Source organism: Balaenoptera musculus, chromosome 1 (genome assembly GCF_009873245.2).
Source record: "Balaenoptera musculus isolate JJ_BM4_2016_0621 chromosome 1, mBalMus1.pri.v3, whole genome shotgun sequence".
In the NCBI taxonomy this organism is placed as follows: domain Eukaryota; kingdom Metazoa; phylum Chordata; class Mammalia; order Artiodactyla; family Balaenopteridae; genus Balaenoptera; species Balaenoptera musculus.
In genome coordinates this window covers 106380167-106396980 of record NC_045785.1, presented here as the reverse complement: position 1 = coordinate 106396980, position 16814 = coordinate 106380167, and the positions used below count along the sequence as shown (strand labels likewise).

General features: G+C 45.1%; 1 long non-coding RNA gene and 2 other non-coding genes across 3 annotated transcripts; 1 reads left to right on the top strand and 2 right to left on the bottom strand.

Moving 5' to 3' along the window:
• Positions 1–580: 580 nt before the first annotated feature.
• On the bottom strand, positions 581–652 carry TRNAQ-CUG. Its single transcript has one exon. It is a non-coding gene; the product is annotated as a tRNA-Gln (tRNA).
• Positions 653–1434: 782 nt separating this feature from the next.
• On the bottom strand, positions 1435–1599 carry LOC118887101. Its single transcript, XR_005017889.1, has one exon. It is a non-coding gene; the product is annotated as a U1 spliceosomal RNA (small nuclear RNA).
• Positions 1600–2285: 686 nt separating this feature from the next.
• On the top strand, positions 2286–5978 carry LOC118884353. Its single transcript, XR_005017267.1, has 3 exons — positions 2286–2366; positions 5101–5231; positions 5716–5978. It is a non-coding gene; the product is annotated as an uncharacterized LOC118884353 (long non-coding RNA).
• Positions 5979–16814: the final 10836 nt, after the last annotated feature.

Genomic DNA, 16814 nt, shown 5'->3' with positions numbered 1-16814 from the left:
TCCTGGAGTCAAGGTTCAAATGTTAGCCCAACAGAGGCTTTTCTTGTCCAATTTAGATTTAGGAGTGAGAAATTCTGAATAAAATCGGAACAAAGTGGAATACGATCAATTAAAATTCGGAATAAAGTAGGGCACCTGAACACAATTCAGTACTTCCCATCCAGGTCTGGAACCATAAGACGCTGTCACCCTGGCTGCTCAGCGACGTCACAGCCCCGCCCCGCGACCTTTTACTCACCGTGACAACCGCGCAGTTAGTTACAAGACGTGCGGTGCGAAGCCCCTCGCGGGGCAGGACTCAGTGGGCGCAGCCTCTGCCTTCCGCCCCCGAGACCCAGGGTGACCCGACGAGGGGGTGGCACTGGCTCGGTCGCTGCGCCCCTGGGCGGCGGGGCCGGAGCCTCCGATAACCAGCGACGGGCAGGATCACTAGGGTCCTGCGGGGACGTCGCGGGCTCGTCCCCCCACCTGCCCGCCACATCCGCGTGGAGCGCGCGAACCGCACCTCTCCGGGACCCGGGAGACGGAAAGCACATCCCATCTGAGGAGTAAAAAATCCCCTTCTTCTAACTAAACAGAAAGGTCCCACCGAGATTTGAACTCGGATCGCTGGATTCAGAGTCCAGAGTGCTCACCATTACACCATGGAACCTTGCGCCTCCGGCTCCGCTGCTCCTTCTACTGAGCCAGGACGGGCACAGCTCCGCGGGCCCAGGAGCGGGCTCCCGCCGGGCTCTCTCGTCACCCCTCCCTGAGCCCGCTTCCTCCGCGACGCCAGGAGAAACCTGACGCGGCTGCCCTCCGCCGTCTCCTCAGGTTTCTACCTGGTGGAGAAAGACGAAATCTATTCTCGCTGAGCGATAAGAAATGTTTTCAGGGCTTCTCCCCAATCCACCTGCTTGGTGAGCAACCCTAGTGTTTCCCCTTTAAGTAAAATCCCTGCCAGGAAAAACAAAACTTTTTTCCGTTTTTTTCGCAGTTGTCCTCTTCCCGCTCTCTTGGGAGCTTAGAACATCGTCAAAACAGCCTTTGGGATTTGGGGGGACGATCTTCCCTTGCGATCGCAAGTTGCTGCCGGCTTCGTTGGGGCACAAAATGTTTTTTTTTTTCTTTATTCTTGGCAATATGGATCAGAACCGAAAAAAATTTGATTACATGGTAGCACCACCGCTACGTGTGCGTTGAAAATGCACTGAAAAATTTCATGCAGAAAAAACCGTTTATCACACGGCTGAGTACGAAAATGCTCTTACTCAAACCGCCAGAGTTCAAGAAATCACAAAAGGGGGCGGATATAGGAAACTACGCACAAAAAGACCTTGCAAAAACTCCTACTACAACGCAAGTACGTAAATAAAACACAATCATAGAAGACAAATTCTTACGCGTTTTATTCCCCCCAACTGCTTAGCTCTACTATTAAACACCAACTGCGGGGGGAAAGCGCGCACGCAGTCCCCCACTACCACAAATTATGCAGTCGAGTTTCTCCCATTTGGAGAAATCGCAGGCGTCAGCACACTCGCAGTGCAATGAGTTGAGCCTCGTCCTGGGAAAACCACCTTCATGATCATGGTATCTCCCCTGCCAGGTAAGTATGAGCTATTTCTTCCCCGCCCCCCGTACAGCCTTAGACTCCTACACTGTACACACACGCTCCCTACCCACCCTCCGCCCCCCCCTCCCCTTCCACGCCTCTCAGCCCCTCCAAACGACTCTGCTAATAAAATCCAAGCAACTTCTTTGGAAAACTTCCACAGCCTGGGAAGTGGCTCGCGGGGAATTGTACCCCCGCGCTGCAAGATTTACATAAGCCAAGCCCCATTCCTGACCTCTAAGGCGGCGCCTCTTCTCTAACCCCCGCCCTGTCCCCGCCCTGCCGAGATGACCAATGGGCGGGCCGGCTGCTGAAGGGGGAAGTGACGTCATAACGTCCGCCCACTTCAGGAGCCCACCAAGCCGAGGTAACTCGCCTCTTAACCCTTTATCTGAGATACCGGCGGATTTTGCCAGCCTCCTCGAGTTCTTATCTTTTGTCCTGGGTTACACGCCGGGAAAAGGAATTCTGGGATCGTGTGTTACGCTGATCCAAAAATTTTTAAGTAGTAAAGAAGTTGTAAAACAATGGATACAAGTATATATTTCTGTATGTGTCTTGTGTATAAACATACAGATTCAGGGTTACATCTCAGAGTGCTACTCGGTGTATTTTCTGTGCACGTCCTTCCTACTTCATTCTCATGGTATCCCAGGGACCATGTTTTTCCTTTCCCCACCATACAGAATACAAGAAATGAAGATTCTGAAAAAGAAGCTGATGACCAAGATAAGGGATAGAAAGATGACGTGTTTGCTTGAAGAGTGAGGTTTGTTTGTTTGTCTGTTTGTTTTCTCTTACTGGGTAAGACTGGGTTAGACCTGAGGGCGGGGAGCGGGGAGACCGCCGAAAGCAGCCAACTTGTGTTTTCAGACCAGAGAGCAATGAGTGGAGTAACTTGATTCTTGAGGGTGCCTTTGGCTTAAGGGGGAAGCTGACTCTTCCGGAGAATCCTGGAGCTGACAGCAAAGGAACTCAGCACCCAGCCAACTTCCAGGAAGAGGCTTCCTTTCTTCCTCCCTGCTTTCCCTCTTTCCCCTGCTTTTCCTCTCTGCAGCCATCAGAAATAAACTCTGGCTCGTTTCATCTGAAACATACTTTATTCAAGGGATAGTAATAGCTCAGAGAATCTCCAGCAAACTGGAGAACCAGGCTATACAAACAGGGAGGAATAAAGAAGGCCAATGGAAGGGAGCACATAGACCAAATGGAAAGGACACTAGTGCCTCCTGCTGAGTGACAGACCCTGTAGCTTTGCACAGGTGACACTACTGGCCCTGGACACTAGACACTGCCAATGGACCTATGACTTCTGCTGCACCTGGTCGGTGTTAAACTAAGGATCTTGAGGTGGGGAGATTCTTCTGTTGCAGAAAAAATTTCCCCAGGGCCTGCTCCTTGTGTCTCTCAACTCCTGTCGAATGCTGGAGTAGTTGTTGCTGATGGGGATTTGCCAGCTCTTGGTAATAGACCCACATCTTAGCCCCTAGAAAAACTAAGACAGCAAGTGCATGATCCTTAAAAGTTTCAGAATGTGGGAAGTTTCTCATACAAACAAAGGGGGCTCAGATACTAGATTGCCTAGATATGACAAAAGACTCTCCTGTGCCCAACACCCTGCAGCCAGCCCTGTGGGGAGCATTATAAATCCAGTTCTGAAGCCCCTGCTACCCTGTCCCAAACATACACCTGTGCACACCCAATTTTGGATGATGTTAGACGTTTACCCTGAGCACAGGGTGAGGGTTTTGACTCCTTATATGGTGATGGTTGGTATATCACTCAGTATTATTTACATTACCTACACTGAGAATTGAAAAGTTTGAAAGTTCACATTTCTGGGGATAGAGTAATTGTTCTAAAACCATGGTAACAAATAGCCACCAGAACTGGTTTTTTTTTTTTAATTAATTAATTAATTAATTAATTAATTAATTATTTTGGCTGTGTTGGGTCTTCGTTTCTGTGCGAGGGCTTTCTCTAGTTGCGGCGAGCGGGGGCCACTCTTCATCGCGGTGCGCGGGCCTCTCACTATCGCGGCAGAACTGGTTTTTAAATCCTCCCTATCTACCAATGTCCACTGTAGGAGTTTCCTGTTGCTATTGTAACACATTACCACACACTTAGTGGCTTAAAACAACACACATTTATTATCTTATGGTTCTGGAGATCAGAAGTCCAAGATGCATCTCACTGGGCTAAAATCAATCTGACAGTGGAGGTGAGGTTCTTTCTGGAGGCTCTAGGGGAGAATCTCTTTCTTTGCATTTTCCAGCCTCTTGAAGATGCCCACATTCTACTCTCATAGCCCCCTTCCATCTTCATAGCCAGTCACAGCTGATCAGGTTATTCTCACAACGCATTATTCTGACACCAAATCTTCTTCCTCCCTCTTTCACTTTATGGACCCTTGTGATTCCATTGGACCCTCCAGGATAATCTCCCCATCTCAAGGTCCTTAATTTAATCACACCTGCAAAGTGTTCTTTGCCATGTCAAGTAACATGTTCACAAATTCCAGGGACCAGGACGTGGACATCTTTGGGGAAACATTATTCTGCCACCACAGCCAGTCTCCTCAGTGAACACATTTCTGCAAACGTATCAGTCAGTGGTGGCCCCTCTCTTCTGAAAGTCAGCCAGGTGAAAGCAACTCAGTCCACTGTCTTTGTCAGCCAGTCAACAGCTGTGCCCTGTGTTGAGGCATTTGAGTCAGAGAGAGAGAAGGAGAAAGTCTGTGGGGAGAGGAATCTGAGGACCCAGTGCCTGGGAAGTTCCCAGGGACCAGAGCTGAGAGCTGCAAATGCCTTCATGGGAGGAGGAGGCTGGGGAGGGTGTTAGGAATTGAATGTATGTGTCCCACCACCCGACCCCCAATTCATATCTTGAACCCTAATCCCTGTGGGGCTGTATTTGGAGAAGGGGCCTTTAAGAAAGTAATTAAGATTAAATGAGGTCATAGCCTTGGGACCCTGATCTGATAGGATTAGTGTCCTTAAATGAAGAGAACTTGGGCTCCTGCCCTACCCTAGCTCAAGCAAGGAGAAAAGGCCATGTGAGGACCCAGTGAGGCATCTGCTATCTACAAGCCAGGAAGAGAGCTCGCGTTGGAAACTGAGTTGGCAGGAACTTCCAATCTTGATCTTGGACTTCCAGTCTCCAGAATGTGTGAAAACAGATTTCTGGTTAAGGCACCCGGTCTATAGTATTTTTTTCTGGAAACCCAAGCTGACTAATACAGATGGTTACTTAGCCATTGGCCTAAGCACCTTCTCCTACATGGTCCTTTCTGGGATCTGCCCCTGTTTTGTTCATTTCCTGTAATTAGCACTCACCACCTGCTTTGCCCTTCTTAAGGCTGATTCATGACTTTGGAATGAAGATTGATCACCTGGTTTAGGATTTCAATAGCATCATTTGCTACATGTAACAATGACCTGCACCAAGGATCTTCTTAGAGTTTCTTTTGAACGAGTTTGACATCTTCCCAAATGTCAACCTAGTGTGACTTGGACAGCTGGACTGAGATTCTGCAGAGTGACCCCATGACCCCATGTGGCCTGCATTTCCTTTTCTCATGAGAGATTTCCGTGCTTTGGACTCTCCAGACCCACAGACCAGGGTTTGGCTGCTGGTGAGGAATCTGTGCCTAGCTCTGGGGAAACCTAGGGAAAAAGGAAAGAATCCCCAGAATCAGGGCACGGGAGGGGGCAGGGGCTGAGAGGCTGTTCTTCTGTGACTAAAGGAGTTTGGAGAATGAGAGAGGAGGCTGGGGTGTGTGTGTGTCCAGCATGAGGTCAGGGGAAGTTCAAGAGAGGGCAGCTGCCATTCTGGGACCAGAGACTAGAACCTCCATGGCATTCACGCTCTGGTCATCGTCCTCCTTATTCATCCTCAGCTTCCGCCTTCTCCTTCCTCGCCGTCCTCCCCTATCCTCTCCCCAGACTTTTTTTGTTCCCACCCCTCCTCCTTGTCCCCGCTCCTCTTGTTCCCATCCTCCCCATCCCTTCCCCCCACAAAGCAGGCCAACATGGGAAGGGGCTGCCCCAGTCCGAGAGGACGATGAGGGAGTATTTTCCACCAGCCTGAGAAACACGAATACATTTCTCTCTGGTCAGAACCTGGTTTGGAGGAGACAGAGCAAGATGCTGCCTCAGGAGCTCATCCTCCACAGCCAACCCAGGCAGCACGGGCCTTAGGCCGACCCCGGGGATGTGTGACCAAAAGTCAGGAACCTCTGGACATGGATTGCTGACATCTGGTCCACAAGATTCCAGACAAGTTAATATCTTGGTGCCTGCCTTCTTTACAAGGCAAGTTCCAAGGGAAGGACTGTGGCTCCCCTTCCTAGCCGCCTGGCGAAGGCGCACAAGGATCCCTCTGATCAAGCAAGGGTAGGTCTGAGAAAACCCTCCCATCTGTTCCATGGAGATCAGCTGAAGGTTCATAGTCAGAAGTTAGTGGGGTCCCAGGTGCACCGACTCCACCACCACCTTCACCTCCTCCACCACGCACTCTTTGTCTCGGATGAGATTTCTACCATCAGAGTCAGGCTTGGAGGGGGGAAAAAGCTACATTTTGGAAAAAAAAAAATCTAAAGAGACTAGTACTTGTGCAATTTTATGGACAGCAGTGAAGCACTTCTAGGGTTCTAAGCTGACTTTATCTTGATTCACTGGTCTAGATTGTGCCTTCAGGTAGTGTCTTATTTTAACTAAACTTTGTTGAAATTAGAGAAGTTCTTTTTTTCATAGTTCCAATATTAGTTGGCATCTGAGTTAATAGTTTCGTGACCAGCAGAATAATACTGTCTCCCCCAGGATGTCCCTGCTGTAATTCCCCCAACCTGTTCATATATTACACCACATAGGAAAGGAAACTTTGCAGATGTGATTAGGGTAAAGACCTTGTGATGAGATTATCTTGGACCATTCAGGTGGGCCCCGTGAAATTACATGGGGCCTTAGAATTGAGAGACAGAAAAGGTCAAAATGGTGTGAAATTAGAAGGACTTTACCTGCTGTTCTGGTTTTGAAGTTGTAGGAAGGAGTCAAAAGCCAGGGAATGTGGGAGGCCTCTAAAAACTTTTTAGGAAAGCAAGGAAAGAGATTATCTCTTAGAGCCTCCAGAAGGTAAGGCAGTTGTGTTGACTCCTTGATTTTAGTCCAGTGAGATCTTTGTTGGACTCCTAACCTACAGAAGTGTAATATAATAAAAGTGTGTTCTTTTAAGACAGTAAAGTTATGGTCACTTGTTACAGCAGAAATAGAAAACCAATTCAGTAAGTGCCTAGCATATTCACTTTAGCAGTAATAAGATCTGGAGGATATAATAAACCCTGTATAAATTCTGCAGGTTGTTTGCCTGTCTTAGGTTGACAGATCAAGAGATAATTTATACGTTTGGGTTTCCCTGGTGGCACAGTGGTTAAGAATCTGCCTGCCAATGCAGGGAACACCTGTTCGAGCCCTGGTCCGGGAAGATCCCACATGCCGCGGAGCAACTAAGTTCGTGTGCCACAACTAATGAGCCTGTGCTATAGAGCCCACAAGCCACAACTACTGAAGCCCGTGCGCCTAGAGCCCATGCTCTGCAACAAGAGAAGCCACCGCATTGAGAAGTCCTGGCACCGCAATGAAGAGTAGCCCCTGCTCGCCGCAACTAGAGAAAGCCTGCGTGTAGCGACGAAGACCCAATGCAGCCAAAAATAAATAAGTAAAATAAATAAATAAAATAAATTTATTAAAAGAAGAGATGTTTGTACATGTTTGAAGCATTACATTAGGTACCTGCCGTCTTTCTTCCTTTCCATTTTTTTCCTAAAGTGCTCTCACCCTATTTCCTGCACAGAACCCGACATGGTTCTCATTTGAATTATGGCAAATTGGAAGACATTGGTGGTCATGCAGGTTGATTTATTTTTAAGAATGAGTTCTGTTTCTGACATATAGAGGAAAAGAATGTAATTTATGGAAAGTTGAATATTGGAGAATCTTCCATTCCAAAGATACATTTTTTGCAACTTTTTTAATAGGGTAAAGAACTACATTTCAAAGGGTGAAACACAAGAATGGCTATTGGGAATTTTCCCCCATAAGTAATTTGTGACTTGCTCCTGACCAGCTCTGAGATCTGTATGATTCATGTTGTTGCTTTCATAAATGTTATGTCCATAAAATGAAGTTCTTAGAAGCAATGTTTGAGTTCTCCAGTGGATTTAGGAAGAATTGCTGGGATGCTTGAATAACCGTGGAGCAAGAGGCCCTCAAATTTTCCTACTTTGTCTTTAAGTAATACTCCATAGTTTGGCCAACTTTTCATCCATTCTGCTGATTCTGTCAGTGAGTTCCTCTTTATCGACAGCCAAAGGCACTCATGGAAAATGCTTAAACAACCAAGTGTAAAAGCAGAAGTTGAGGTCACTCCATCTACTGTGAAAGTGGGGCATGTCTCTATCTCAGACCTGAGTCTGTTGATGAATACGTTTGTTATTGTTGTTGGTGGTTGTGATCATGGTTGAATTTGTTGTGTTGTTGTTTGTTTTAATTTGCTACTGCCTCTAGGGTATAATTGTGGAATGATAGCTTTATTTTAATTCTGGAATGCAAAAGAACATAACTAAGGTCTTTTCCCAAAGGAAGATCTTAAGATCATTATGTCAACATTTACGGTGTGACTTAAACACTTTTCAATTAAAGCTTCTTAATTAAAGGAAAAGAAATGAATTTATAATTTTGAATGAATTTATAATTCAGTGTTATAGAGCAATGTGTTTTAAACTGTGATCTGTCGCCCACCTGCATCAGAAACATCTGCTTGTGTTTATATGAAATATGTAGACTCTAGAGCCCCACACCAATGAAATCTCTTGGGGTTGGAGCCCAGGAAGTAGCTTCTATAATCTCCACAGCTGATTCTAAGGCACTCTAAATGTAAGAACTACCCTTTTATATTTTTAGACTGGAGATTTTTACAAAATGACAGAGTAAATCATTCTTTTAAACTTAGACTTCAAGCATTAGACAGTGAGGTGAGCTCTTAGTGCCAGTTTGTCTTTCCTATTCTCACCCACTAAGGACTGGTGCAGAAATGGGAAACAAAACAGGCAGTGAAAACTTTTTATTTCTTTATGTACATTTCCCTTTAATAGCCACCAGAAAGACTTTCATTTCCTCACACTGATCCTGTCTGTCAGTTATGTTGGCCTTTAACATATCACTATAGCAACACATATAAATATATATTATACATTTATACACACATAAGCTCATTCTAAGCACTGTGAAGACACAGATTAGGCTTTAGCACAACTGGGGACCTCACACATGTCACTTAAAAATGATCACTGGGGGAGGAGAGAAGATGGCGGAAGAGTAAGACGCGGAGATCACCTTCCTTCCCACAGATACAGTAGAAATACATCTACACGTGGAACTGCTCCTACAGAACACCCACTGAACGCTGGCAGAAGACGTCAGACCTCCCAAAAGGCAAGAAACTCCCCCGGTACTTGGGTAGGGCAAAAGAAAAAAGAAATAACAGAGACAAAAGAATAGGGACGGCACCTGCACCAGTGGGAGGGAGCTGTGAAGGAGGAAAGATTTCCACGCACTAGGAGCCCCTTCGCGGGCAGAGACTGCGGGTGGCAGAGGGGGGAAGCTTCGGAGCCACGGAGGAGAGCGCAGCCACAGGGGTGCGGAGGGCAAAGCGGAGAGATTCCCGCACTTCCCGCACGGAGGCTCGGCGCTGACCAGCACTCACCAGCCCGAGAGGCTTGTCTGCTCAGCCGCCGGGGCGGGCGGGGCTGGGAGCTGAGGCTCGGGCTTCGGTCGCAGGGAGAGGACTGGGGTTGGCGGCGTGAACACAGCCTGAAGGGGTTAGTGCACCACAGCTAGCCGGGAGGGAGTCTGGGGAAAAAATCTGCAGCTGCCGAAGAGGCAAGAGACTTTTTCTTCCCTGTTTCCTGGTGCGCGAGGAGAGGGGATTCAGAGCGCCGCCTAAACGAACTTCAGAGACGGGCGTGAGCCGCGGCTAACAGCGCGGATCCCATAGCAACAGGGGCGCAGAGGGAAAAACGGAGAGACTCCCGCACAGAGGCTCGGCGCCGAGCAGCGCTCACCAACCCGAGAGGCTTGTCTGCTCCCCCGCCGGGGCGGGCGGGGCTGGGAGCGGAGGCTCGGGCTTCGGTTGGATCGCAGGGAGAGGACTGGGGTTGGCGGCGTGAACACAGCCTGAAGGGGTTGGCGCACCACAGCTGGCTGGGAGGGAGACCGGGAAAAAGTCTGCAGCTGCCGAAGAGGCAAGAGACTTTTTCTTGCCTCTTTGTTTCGCGGCGGGCAGGGAGAGGGGATTCAGAGCGCCGCCGAAACGAACTCCAGAGACTGGCGCGAGCCGCGGCGGTCAGCGCGGACCCCAGAGACGGGCGTGAGACGCTGGGGCTGCTGCTGCCGCCTCCAGAAAGCCTGTGTGCAAGCACAGGTCACTCTCCGCGCCGCCCCTCCCGGGAGCCCGTGCAGCCCGCCACTGCCAGCGTCCCGTGATCCCGGGACAACATCCCCGGGAGAACGCACTGCGCACCTCAGGCTGCTGCAACGTCACGCCGGCCTCTGACGCCGCAGGCTCGCCCCGCCTCCTCTGTACCCCTCCCTCCCCGCGGCCTGGGTGAGCCAGAGTCCCCGAAGCAGCTGCTCCTTTAACCCCGTCCTGTCTGGGCGGGGAACAGATGCCCTCAGGCGACCTACACGCAGAGGCGGGTCCAAATCCAAAGCTGATCCCCAGGAGCTGTGCGAACAGAGAAGAGGAGGGGAAATCTCTCCCAGCAGCCTCAGAAGAAGCGGATTAAAACTCCACAAACAACTTGATGTGCCTGCATCTGTTGAATACCTGAATAGACAACGAATCATCCCAAATTCAGGAGGTGGACTTTGGGAGCAGGATATATTAATTTTTCCCCTTTTCCTTTTTTTTTTGTGAGTGTATATGCATATGCTTCTGGGGGAGATTTTGTCTGTATAGCTTTGCTTTATAATAGCTTTATTTTACTTCACTATATTATAGCTTCTTTCTTTCTTTCTTTCCTTTCTTTCTTTCTTTCTTCCTTCCTTCCTTCCTTCCTTCCTTCCTTCCTTCCTTCCTTCCTTCCTTCCTTCCTTCCTTTCCTTCCTTCCTTCCTTCCTTCCTTCCTTCCTTCCTTCCTTCCTTCCTTCCTTCCTTCCTTTCTTTCTTTCTTTCTATTTTTTCTCCCTTTTACTCTGAGCCGTGTGGACGAAAGGCTCTTGGTGCTTCAGCCAGGCATCAGGGCCGTACCTCGGAGGTGGGAGAGCCAACTTCAGGACACTGGTCCACAAGAGACCTCCCAGCTCCACGTAATACCAAACGGCAAAAATCTCTCAGAGATCTCCATCTCAACATCAAGACCCAGCATCACTCAATGACCAGCAAGCTACAGTGCTGAACACCCTATGCCAAACAACTAGCAAGACAGGAACACAGCCCCATCCATTAGCAGAGAGGCTGCCTAAAATCATAATAAGGCCACAGACACCCCAAAATACACCACCAGACGTGGACGTGCCCACCAGAAAGACAAGATCCAGCCTCATCCACCAGAGCTCAGGCACTAGTTCCCTCCACCAGGAAGCCTACACAACCCACTGAACCAACCTTAGCCACTGGGGACAGATACCAAAAACAACGGGAACTACAAACCTGCAACCTGTGATAAGGAGACCCCAAACACAGTAAGATAAGCAAAATGAGACGACAGAAAAACACACAGCAGATGAAGGAGCAGGGTCAAAACACACTAGACTTAACAAATGAAGAGGAAATAGGTAGTCTACCTGAAAAAGAATTCAGAATAATGATAGTAAGGATGATCCAAAATCTTGGAAATAGAATAGGCAAAATGCAAGAAACATTTAACAAGGACGTAGAAGAACTAAAGAGGAATCAAGCAATGATGAAAAACACAATAAATGAAATTAAAAATACTCTAGATGGGATCAATAGCAGAATAACTGAGGCAGAAGAAAGGATAAGTGACCTGGAAGATAAAATGGTGGAAATAACTACTGCAGAGCAGGATAAAGAAAAAAGAATGAAAAGAACTGAGGACAGTCTCAGAGACCTCTGGGACAACATTAAACGCACCAACATTCGAATTATAGGGGTCCCAGAAGAAGAAGAGAAAAAGAAAGGGACTGAGAAAATATTTGAAGAGATTATAGTTGAAAACTTACCTAATATGGGAAAGGAAATAGTTAATCAAGTCCTGGAAGCACAGAGAGTCCCATACAGGATAAACCCAAGGAGAAACACGCCAAGACACATATTAATCAAACTGTCAAAAATTAAATATAAGGAAAACATATTAAAGGCAGCAAGGGAAAAAAACAAATAACACACAAGGGAATCCCCATAAGGTTAACATCTGATCTTTCAGCAGAAACTCTGCAAGCCAGAAGGGAGTGGCAGGATATACTTAAAGTGATGAAGGAGAAGAACCTACAACCAAGATTACTCTACCCAGCAAGGATCTCATTTAGATTCGATGGAGAAATTAAAACCTTTACAGACAAGCAAAAGCTGAGAGAGTTCAGCACTACCAAACCAGCTTTACAACAAATGCTAAAGGAACTTCTCTAGGCAAGAAACACAAGAGAAGGAAAACACCTACAATAACAAACCCAAAACATTTAAGAAAATGGGAATAGGAACATACATATCGATAATTACCTTGAATGTAAATGGATTAAATGCTCCCACCAAAAGACACAGGCTGGCTGAATGGATACAAAAACAAGACCCATATATATGCTGTCTACAAGAGACCCACTTCAGACCTAGAGACACATACAGACTGAAAGTGAGGGGATGGAAAAAGATATTCCATGCAAATGGAAATCAAAAGAAAGCTGGAGTAGCAATTCTCATATCAGACAAAATAGACTTTAAAATAAAGACTATTACAAGAGACAAAGAAGGACACTATATAATGATCAAGGGATCGATCCAAGAGGAAGGTATAACAATTGTAAATATTTATGCACCCAACATAGGAGCACCTCAATACATAAGGCAAGTACTAACAGCCATAAAAGGGGAAATCGACAGCAACACAATCATAGTAGGGGACTTTAACACCCCACTTTCACCAATGGACAGATCATCCAAAATGAAAATAAATAAGGAAACACAAGCTTTAAATGATACATTAAACAAGATGGACTTAATTGATATTTATAGGACATTCCACCCAAAAACAACAGAATACACATTTTTCTCAAGTGCTCATGGAACATTCTCCAAGATAGATCATATCTTGGGTCACAAATCAAGCCTTGGTAAATTTAAGAAAATTGAAATCGTATCAAGTATCTTTTCCGACCACAACGCTATGAGACTAGATATCAATTACAGGAAAAGATCTGTAAAAAATACAAACACATGGAGGCTACACAATACATTACTTAATAATGAAGTGATTACTGAAGAAATCAAAGGGGAAATCAAAAAATACCTAGAAATAAATGACAATGGAGATACGACGACCCAAAACCTATGGGACGCAGCAAAAGCAGTGCTAAGAGGGAAGTTTATAGCAATATAAGCCTACCTCAAGAAACAGGAAACATCTCGAATAAACAACCTAACCTTGCACCTAAAGCAATTAGAGAAAGAAGAACAAAAAAACCCCAAAGCCAGCAGAAGGAAAGAAATTATAAAGATCAGGTCAGAAATAAATGAAAAAGAAATGAAGGAAACAATAGCAAAAATCAATGAAACTAAAAGCTGGTTCTTTGAGAAGATAAACAAAATTGATAAACCATTAGCCAGACTCATCAAGAGAAAAAGGGAGAAGACTCAGATCAATAGAATTAGAAATGAAAAAGGAGAAATAACCACTGACACTGCAGAAATACAAAAGATCATGAGAGATTACTACAAGCAACTCTATGCCAATAAAATGGACAACCTGGAAGAAATGGACAGATTCTTAGAAATGCACAAACTGCCGAGACTGAACCAGGAAGAAATAGAAAATATGCACAGACCAATCACAAGCACTGAAATTGAAACTGTGATTAAAAACCTTCCAACAAACAAAAGCCCAGGACCAGATGGCTTCACAGGTGAATTCTATCAAACATTTAGAGAAGAGCTAACACCTATCCTTCTCAAACTCTTCCAAAATATTGCAGAGGGAGGAACACTCCCAAACTCATTCTACGAGGCCACCATCACCCTGATACCAAAACCAGACAAAGATGTCACAAAGAAAGAAAACTACAGGCCAATATCACTGATGAACATAGATGCAAAAATCCTCAACAAAATACTCGCAAACAGAATCCAACAGCACATTAAAAGGATCATACACCATGATCAAGTGGGGTTTATCCCAGGAATGCAAGGATTCTTCAATATACGCAAATCAATCAATGTGATACACCATATTAACAAATTGAAGGAGAAAAACCATATGATCATCTCAATAGATGCAGAGAAAGCTTTCGACAAAATTCAACACCCATTTATGATAAAAGCCCTGCAGAAAGTAGGCATAGAGGGAACTTTCCTCAACATAACAAAGGCCATATATGACAAACCCACAGCCAACATTGTCCTCAGTGGTGAAAAACTGAAACCATTTCCACTAAGATCAGGAACAAGACAAGGTTGCCCACTCTCACCACTATTATTCAACATAGTTTTGGAAGTGTTAGCCACAGCAATCAGAGAAGACAAAGAAATAAAAGGAATCCAAATCGGAAAAGAAGAAGTAAAGCTGTCACTATTTGCAGATGACATGATACTATACATAGAGAATCCTAATGATGCTACCAGAAAACTCCTAGAGCTAATCAATGAATTTGGTAAAGTAGCAGGATACAAAATTAATGCACAGAAATCGCTTGCATTTCTATACACTAATGACGAAAAATCTGAAAGTGAAATTAAGAAAACACTCCCGTTTACCATTGCAACAAAAAGAATAAGATATCTAGGAATAAACCTACCTAAGGAGACAAAAGACCTGTATGCAGAAAATTATAAGACACTGATGAAAGAAATTAAAGATGATACAAATAGATGGAGAGATATACCATGTTCCTGGATTGGAAGAATCAACATTGTGAAAATGACTCTACTACGCAAAGCAATCTACAGATTCAATGCAATCCCTATCAAACTACCACTGGCATTTTTCACAGAACTAGAACAAAAAATTTCACAATTTGTATGGAAACACAAAAGACCCCGAATAGCCAAAGCAATCTTGAGAACGAAAAATGGAGCTGGGGGAATCAGGCTCCCTGACTTCAGACTATACTACAAAGCTTCAGTAATCAAGACAGTTTGGTACTGGCACAAAAACAGAAATATAGATCAATGGAACAGGATAGAAAGCCCAGAGATAAACCCACACACATATGGTCACCTTATCTTTGATAAAGGAGGCAAGCATATACAGTGGAGAAAAGACAGCCTCTTCAATAAGTGGTGCTGGGAAAATTGGACAGCTACATGTAAAAGTATGAAATTAGAACACTCCCTGACACCATGCACAAAAATAAACTCCAAATGGATTAAAGACCTAAGTGTAAGGCCAGACACTATCAAACTCTTAGAGGAAAACATAGGCAGAACACTCTATGACATACATCACAGCAAGATTCTTTTTGACCCAGCTCCCAGAGAAATGGAAATAAGAACACAAATAAACAAATGGGACCTAATGAAACTTAAAAGCTTTTGCACAGCAAAGGAAACCATAAACAAGACCAAAAGACAACCATCAGAATGGGAGAAAATATTTGCAAATGAAGCAACTGACAAAGGATTAATCTCCAAGATTTACAAGCAGCTCATGCAGCTCTATAACAAAAAAACGAACAACCCAATCCAAAAATGGGCAGAAGACCTAAATAGACATTTCTCCAAAGAAGATATACAGATGGCCTACAGACACATGAAAGAATGCTCAACATCATTAATCATTAGAGAAATGCAAATCAAAACTACAATGAGGGACTTCCCTGATGGCGCAGTGGTTAAGAATCCGCCTGCCAATGCAGGGGACACGGGTTCGAGCCCTGGTCCGGGAAGATCCCACATGCCGCGGAGCAGCTAAGCCCGTGCATCACAACTACTGAGCCGGCGCTGTAGAGCCCGTGAGCCACAACTAGAGAAAGCCCGTGTGCAGCAACGAAGACCCAACACAGCCAAAAATACATAAATAAAATAAATTAAAAAAAAAAAAAAAAAAAAAAAAACTACAATGAGATATCATCTCACACCGGTCAGAATGGCCATCATCAAAAAATCTAGAAACAATAAATGCTGGAGAGGGTGTGGAGGAAAGGGAACACTCTTGCACTGTTGGTGGGAATGTAAATTGATACAGCCACTATGGAGAACAGTATGGAGGTTCCTTAAAAAACTAAAAATAGAACTACCATACGACCCGGCAATCCCACTACTGGGCATATACCCTGAGAAAACCATAGGTCAAAAAGAGTCATGTACCACAATGTTCATTGCAGCTCTATTTACAATAGCCAGGACCTGGAAGCAACCTAAATGTCCATCGACAGATGAATGGATAAAGAAGATGTGGCACATATATACAATGGAATATTACTCAGCCATAAAAAGAAATGAAATGGAGGTATTTGTAATGAGGTGGATGGAGTTAGAGTCTGTCATACAGAGTGAAGTAAGTCAGAAAGAGAAAAACAAATACAGTATGCTAACACATATATACGGAATCTAAGGAAAAAAAAAAAAAAGGCCATGAAGAACCTAGTGGCAAGACGGGAATAAAGACACAGACCTACTAGAGAATGGACTTGAGGATATGGGGAGGGGGTGGGGTGAGATGTGACAGGGTGAGAGAGTGTCATGGACATATGTACACTACCAAATGTAAAATAGATAGCTAGTGGGAAGCAGCCGCATAGCACAGGGAGATCAGCTCGGTGCTTTGTGACCACCTAGAGGGGTGGGATGGGGAGGGTGGGAGGGAGGGAGAGGCAAGAGGGAAGAGAAATGGGAACATATTGTATATGTATAACTGATTCACTTTGTTATAAAGCAGAAGCTAACACACTATTGTAAGGCAATTATACTTCAATAAAGATGTTTAAAAAAAAAAAAAAAAAAAAAGATCACTGGTTTGCTTTACACAAGACTTCCAATGAGCTTGTTGTGG